This window comes from Abramis brama, assembly GCF_963993115.1.
Source record: "Abramis brama genome assembly, chromosome: 21".
Lineage (NCBI taxonomy): Eukaryota > Metazoa > Chordata > Actinopteri > Cypriniformes > Leuciscidae > Abramis > Abramis brama.
The window spans coordinates 3,256,646-3,264,014 of NC_139983.1; the positions used below are offsets into that span (position 1 = coordinate 3,256,646).

The 7,369-nt window shown below is 39.1% G+C and overlaps 1 long non-coding RNA gene across 1 annotated transcript; it reads left to right on the top strand.

Annotated features, from left to right (window-relative positions):
* Positions 1 to 3,483: 3,483 nt before the first annotated feature.
* LOC311072370 lies at positions 3,484 to 4,936 on the top strand. Its single transcript, XR_014604006.1, has 4 exons — positions 3,484 to 3,768; positions 4,465 to 4,553; positions 4,648 to 4,717; positions 4,893 to 4,936. It is a non-coding gene; the product is annotated as an uncharacterized lncRNA (long non-coding RNA).
* The last annotated feature ends 2,433 nt before the right edge of the window (positions 4,937 to 7,369 follow it).

The following is a 7,369-nucleotide window of genomic DNA, read 5'->3' on the forward strand; positions in this document are numbered from 1 at the left end:
CCTTTGATCCATCCATGTTGAAGGTGTGCAATAACCCTCTGCAATTCAGCGTCCTTTGCAGTTTCCTCTGCGATCAGCTTTAACATCTCATCTGAAACTGGTAACGCTGAATACACCATACTCACATGTCTCTCAACTTCGTCCATTTTGCTGATCTCCGAAGCTACTGGTGCTCGAGACAGTGCATCAGCCACAATGATATACTTTCCAGGTGTATAGACAAGATTCAGATCATATCTTTGTAATTTCATCATCATGCGTTGAATTCGAGGTGACATATCATTTAAGTTCTTTTGAATGATGGAGATTAATGGTTTATGATCCGTCTCTACTGTAAAAGTAGGTAATCCATAGACATATCCATGAAATTTTTCACAGCCAAATACTAAACCCAAAGTCTCCTTCTCTATTTGTGAATATCGTCTTTCAGTCTCTGTCATAGATCGAGAAGCATAGGCCACAGGTCTCCAGGAATCCTCAAAGGCCTGAAGAAGCACCGCCCCCAATCCATCCTGAGAGGCGTCTGTAGAGATCTTAGTTGGTCGTGTGTGATCAAAAAAAACAAGGACAGGTTCAGTAGTAAGAGTCTCCTTTAACTGCTTCCATTCTTGATCATGTACTGAAGTCCAGACAAACTCCTGATCATTTTGTAACAACTTTCTCATATGGGTAGTTTTAGCTGACAAATTTGGCAGAAATTTTCCCAGGAAGTTCACCATTCCCAAAGCACGCAGAATTCCCTTCTTATCCGTAGGTGGATGCATATCAAGGAGGGCTTGCACTTTTGCTGGATGTGGCTCCACACCTTTTGCAGACAGCTTGTCCCCTAAGAATGTGATCTCTGTGACTCCAAATTGACACTTTTTCTGATTGAGCTTTAAATCATGTGCTCGAACTCTTTCCATCACTTTTACTAATCGCTGATTATGTTGTTGAATGGTGGACCCCCACACCACAATATCATCAATATATACTCGAACACCCTCTAGACCTTCAATAAGGGTTTCCATGGCTCGATGAAAAATCTCAGGAGCTGATTTGATTCCAAAAGGAAGTCGAAGAAAACAATATCTCCCAAAGGGAGTATTAAATGTACAATACTGGCTACTCTCAGAATCCAATCGGATCTGCCAGAATCCTTGAGATGCATCTAATTTGCTAAAAAACTTAGCTCCTGACATGTCACTAATGATCTCTTCACGGGTGGGTATCTGGTAATGTTCTCGTTTGATGCTATCATTTAGGTCTTTAGGATCTAAGCACACTCTTAAGTCACCATTAGGCTTCTTCACACAAGTTATAGAATTTACCCAGTCTGTAGGTTGTTCAATCCGTTGTATTACTCCAGATTGGGTCATGCGATCCAATTCCTTTTTCAAGGCCTCACGCAGAGGTGCAGGGACCCGCCGAGGAGCATGTATGACTGGAGAAGCATCATCTTTCAGTTGTATTTTATAGGTAAATGGCAGTGTGCCTTGACCTTCAAAAACATCTGGAAATTGTTTGACAATGTCAGTTATATTGTCACAGACAGGCTGTAAGACTACGGTTTCCTTGTTGACTTGATACACTCTTTTAACCAAATGAAGATCTTCACACGCTTTATCTCCTAAAAGAGATTCATGACCATTGGGAACTACAACAAACATCAAACTCTTCATCTTTCCTTTTACTTGTATGTTTAGTCTGCATATTCCTCGCGTTTCAATTGGTTGTCCATTATAGGCTTTGAGGGGAACTGTACGTTTTTTAATTAGAGGTTTTTCTTTCAGTGCTTTCACATCTCTGATGTTAATTAAATTAACTCTTGCACCCGTATCTAATTTAAAGGGTACTACGGTCCCATTAGCCACAAGAGGAACAATCCACATCGAAGACTTGACTGAATCATCACTTGATACACACGTTTCAGCATCCGGATTTACTTTCTCTTCAGAAACCATGTTCACATAAAATGAGTCGCTCAAATCACTGTCATCTGCCTCCTCCACTAAATGCACTTTATTTTCCCTCTTCATGTCTTTTGAAAAACACATTTTTGCAAAGTGGTTGGGGCCATTACACTTAGAACATCTTTTTCCGAAAGCTGGGCACTGTCTGAACTTATGTTTGGTCCCACAGCGCTTGCATGAGAATGTTTCATTGTCATTATCTCTGAAACCTCTTGTGTTACCTCTTCTCTTGTCTCTGAATGAAATGGCGTCAACTTCTACACTCTGAAATGACATAGCGGCTGTATTAGTCCCATCAAACTGCTTCACTTGCTGTCTCGCTACTTCACTGGATTGGCACAATTTGACAGCATTATCCAAGGTGAGTTCTGATTCTCGTAACAATCTTTCTCTCAGTTTCTTCTCATAGATACCAAAAACAATCTGATCACGAATCATTGAATCTCTCAATTCATTAAAGTTACAAGTCTTTGCCTTTATCTTGAGATCAGTCAGAAAGTAATCAAAAGCCTCTCCTTCATGCTGCACACGTGTTCTGAATACATATCGTTCATATGTCTCGTTCTTCCTTGACAAACAATGAGCATCAAATTTTTCCAGTACCTTATCCAGTTTCTTCTTGTCTGCCTCTTCATCAAAATTAAAGGTGTTATAGACCTCCACGGCATCAGCTCCAGCAATGGTAAGTAACAGGGCGATTTTTCTTTCATCCACAGCCGCTTTTTGTCCAACAGCAACAACATACAACTCAAACTGCTGTTTGAAAGTCCTCCAATGTGCATCAACATTTCCACACAACTTCAACGATCCCGGTGGTTTAATGGCATCCATTGGGCTTTTCGGACCCCACTCCTGGTACCATGTATTGTTCCAGAGACAACAAATAAAGATATAAAGAATAGATGGTACTGGCGTCTTTATTCCATGTGGCACACAAAGCATGTCTCCATTACAACCACTTCCTCTAGGGAATGCACTTCATCTTATACAACACATTACTGCCACCTGCAGGCATAAATCAGTACTCATCACAATAGATACTCATTACAGTTCAACATGGGTTATAGGTCGAAAGTTGAATGAACGAGTACTTATGTCATTTTGATTTCTTACAGGTTGAGTTGTTGTTGCCCATAACATGCTAGCATTCTGCTAATGAACGCTGATTGGTCAGTGAAGGACTGATTACGACCAGAGATACCGCTTGATGGCATCGTGTCATCCGAAGCGGGACCAGAAACAAACAAAACAAAAACTCTTCTAGCACGTGTGTTTACCTGTGTCAGCTGTGTTGTCGATGACTGGAGAGAAAAGAAAGTGCAGAGCGCGAAAGCACCAGAGTGAGTGAAGGATTGCCGTAAAGCCATGTCTCTGGTCGTACATGTGTATGACGTCATTGACACTTTCAAAGACATTTTAAAGCAAATAAGTGACTCTAAAAAATCTAACACCCAGCAATGTGTAATTTATTTGCATCTCCTTTCGAACACAACATTCAAATTACTAGACAAAAAATTATATCCTGAGAAAAGTGGATTTTTATTGGTATAGCGCCATAGACCTCCATTCATTCTGCACTCGTCCTGTGAGCGCCCTCATGTGGAATCAGAGAGGAACTGCAACCAGTTCAGAAGCCGGAAGTGTACTGAGAGTGAAACTTCTCGCCATATTAGACATTCTCTGGTAGTATGAAGCTGCAGACTCGGAGCCTGCATCTACAGTCCCGCACCCAGAGTCCCGCATTCTCAGACCCCTCGTTTTTCGAGACAGCGCCTCCTATCAATCGGATAAACATTTGAAGAACTTAAGCAGAAACGTAAGTATCGTCAATTTTATTTAGCGAATCATACTCATTCGATTTCTTTTTTAATCAAACTAGCCTACTTTATAGATCGATACACCAACATATGAATAGTCCATTTAATATTTGTAAAGATAGTTTGTAACAAAATTTGAGCCGTTAATGTATGTTTTTTCACCTTTTTTCCCCGAAAATATTTTGATAGCTAACGTTAGCCTTTAACCTTGGACTTTTTGTAGACAAGCCATTGTAAAAATTGTATTAAAATTAGTTGACATTAAAGTAGACCAATTAAATACATTAAGTGTGTTAATATCAAAGAATGTCATCATTAATTATTTAATCAGATTTACCCTTTGACCTTTTTTTAATTACCGGACCTTTTCTCCTAAAACTATAAATTGAATTAATTAATGCCGGAGTAATTATTTTACTTTATATAATTTATGTAGACTACTTAAATTAGTTCTTATAAAACGTAAGTATTAAAATTAATCAATATTAATTTAACTGTGATATGAAGTTGTTGCCAGCCATTTACAACTCATACAATTGCCTATCAAATTTACTATGCCTTCACTATGTATTAACCAGTCTATGGTATTAACATGTGAGCTAGAATGTGTCATTTGGCCTTTTGTTTGGGTTCCTTCTTTTAATTTGTATTGACTGAAATGTTTTATATATTTATTTATTTATTTTAATGGACAGGCCATCATTCATGGCCTATGTGAGATGCAGGCATTATCCTGGCAGGAGGCTGAGGAGGTGTTCCTCCGTGGCCCTACTTATCACCCTAGGTATGCTTGTAATTTGCATTTGCAAAAAAAAAAAAAATATATATATTTATTATTACACAATATTTTTGACAATGGCATTCATCTTTAATTTTAGTGAAGTCGAGGAATTTGACAGAGCGATTGCAAAAAGAATGAAAAAAGAAGAAACATTCGTCTACCAGAAAGTAATTATTTTACCTTATGCATTTACATTACATTTTACATTTATTCATTTAGCAGACGCTTTTATCCAAAGCGACTTATAAATGAGGAGTTTTTTTTTTATGCAATTGAAGATGAAAAGTAAAGTCACTAACACAATTCTTTCTTCCTTTTTTCTTTGCTTTGTCCTGTTTACAGCAAGATGATGTTTAGGTGTTCGTTAAATAAAGTACAGAATTGTTTATTATTGGTGTTTTGTCTATTCTTATTTGAGTTTTGCTTTGCATTCAAAATATCAAAAAACAGGTTTTGTAATGTTAGCATGGTATAATGTTAATTAGACCATTTGAACTGAAAGAAAAATTGGAATTTGAATAAAAAAAAACATTGTAGCAATATTATATCACAATATTTTTCAGAAGATAGTTCAATCTGTAATTGTATCCCTTCCATCAGTAATTTTCTTTCAATTACACCCACGCTCCAAAAATAACTACTGGGTAATTTGTTAGTCAGAGAACACAATGAGTTTTTCTGGCACATGCATTAAGCAGGGAACGCAAATATTTACGTTCTTTAAATAAAACGAGACCGTAATATTGCATCCTATTGTTTTCAATGGCATTTGGATAAGGGTGTTATACGATCTTCGAAACAGTAGGAGGCGCTGTCTCGAAAAACGAGGGGTCTGAGAATGCGGGACTCTGGGTGCGGGACTGTAGATGCAGGCTCCGAGTCTGCAGCTTCATAATGTTGGCAAGATGAGTGGCCAACAGGTGAGTTTGCAGTCGTTGCTGGTGAAAAATCAAATGTTAGAAATGTTAGTAAATATCAAACTTCAGAAATGTCTGTCGTGGGTAGGGTGAATGGCCGTAGCCAGCTATGAGGTCACCGAGGTCCGGGCCTCGGTAATTTTTTTTATATTCAAAAATAAAATTTCAAGCTCTCTGAATGATTAATTAGCCTTTTAAACCACTTCATATGAGTGTTTGCAATTCATGTCGCTGCGAGAAGGTAACGTTAGAACAGTGAACGGGGCTTGAGAGCGTGTTGTGACTTGTGAGTGAGGGCGCGGGTGCAGCCTCCGTGTTGCCAGATCACCTATTATACGTCTTTTTGGACTCGTTTTTCCCACTTATTGTGACACTTTAGGAAGTTGGATTAGCCCAATCCACTGGCGATCGATAGCTCTATGCTTACTGAAGCCTTCTGGAAGTTTGCTCAGTATTTGTTTAATGAACGTTTAGTCACTAAACCATGTCAAAGACGTCTTCGCTGTGGCAGCACCAAGCACCGCGGCCTGTGTGTTTTTCCTCGGACCGCCGAGCAGCGAGCACTGCGGTCTGTCTGTCTCAAGTGTGTAATCATTTCAGTGTAAAATAATTAGGTCAAAAACAATTTAATATACTGCAAATACTATTTTTTATGTTGATTTATACTCCATTTAAGCTGACAAGGCTACCAGGTACTGCCCATTTAATTTATCTAAAAATACAATAAAGTGTTTTGTCAGAAACATGGATCCTCCACTCTGAGAGAACAGAGAGAGCACCATTATTACCTTTTCATCTCTTTGCTTTATATCCTTCTGTACATTCTTTAGATGCATGGCATACAAGATTGCATATTGTAGTGAGGAACGCAAGGCAAGGAATGACCCACTGTATACCTTGATGGAAATCCATATCTGTCCACCGATTGCTGGAAGAAGGCCAGTGCTGTTGAGGACCGATTATTGTTCGCTGCACCCAGGTACATGATCTATAGAAAAAAGGGGGTGATTTCTTTCTTTTTCAAGCTGTTCTCTTAAATTTTTTAACGTAAATTATACCTTTCGAGAAAAGCCATCCACAGCACCAAAAATTACAATGTTGTACTTGGTTAGACAAAAGACACTATAATAGTACAGCCTGCAATATATGTAAGTGAAATCCATTTCATTTATATGGCATCAAAACAGAAGTGATATCATGACAGTTTTCATATACAGCTGGTCAAGACAATACTCTTTAACTCTTAGAATTATACAGACCGTATTAGCTTGTGATTGGTGTCCACGTGGACCAGAGCTTTGGGACCAGGAACTGAGTAGGTGCGACGCCTGCAAGCTTCCCTTAACCAAGCGGTACCCAGCATGAGGCATGTCTTTTTTGATTTCAGTTACCAAATGGTCCAACTCTGCGTTTGAACAGGTGCTATAGGTTGCTCTGACAGAAAAGCCAAACTCTCTCATTCTTCTGAAGAGAGAGCGAGTGGACACTCCAATCAAGTTAGCAATACACGGCACAGGAAGACCTTGGTTGATGAGATGTAACAGAGAATCCGGAGAAATGTTAAATTTTGGACGCCCAGTTGCTCCATGACGAACCTGCACAGATACTATGGGGACCTGATTTTCTCTTTCTTCAACAACCAAATTGTGCAGCTCTGTGAGTGCATCTACAATGGCTATTGGGATGAGAACCTGGTTAGAGGCAGCACTAAAGAGAACAGCCTCCTGAGAACACACAAATTCAAGGTAATCCAGGTCAAGAGGCTGCTGACTGACAATATGCTGGAGCCGTGTGTGGAGCCTCTCAAACATTGTTTGTGCAAGCAGTTCCTAGAGAGAGGGGAAAAGAGGAAAAATGTATGAGGTCAAAAATACTGCTATAATTGAACATGACCAGTAAAAT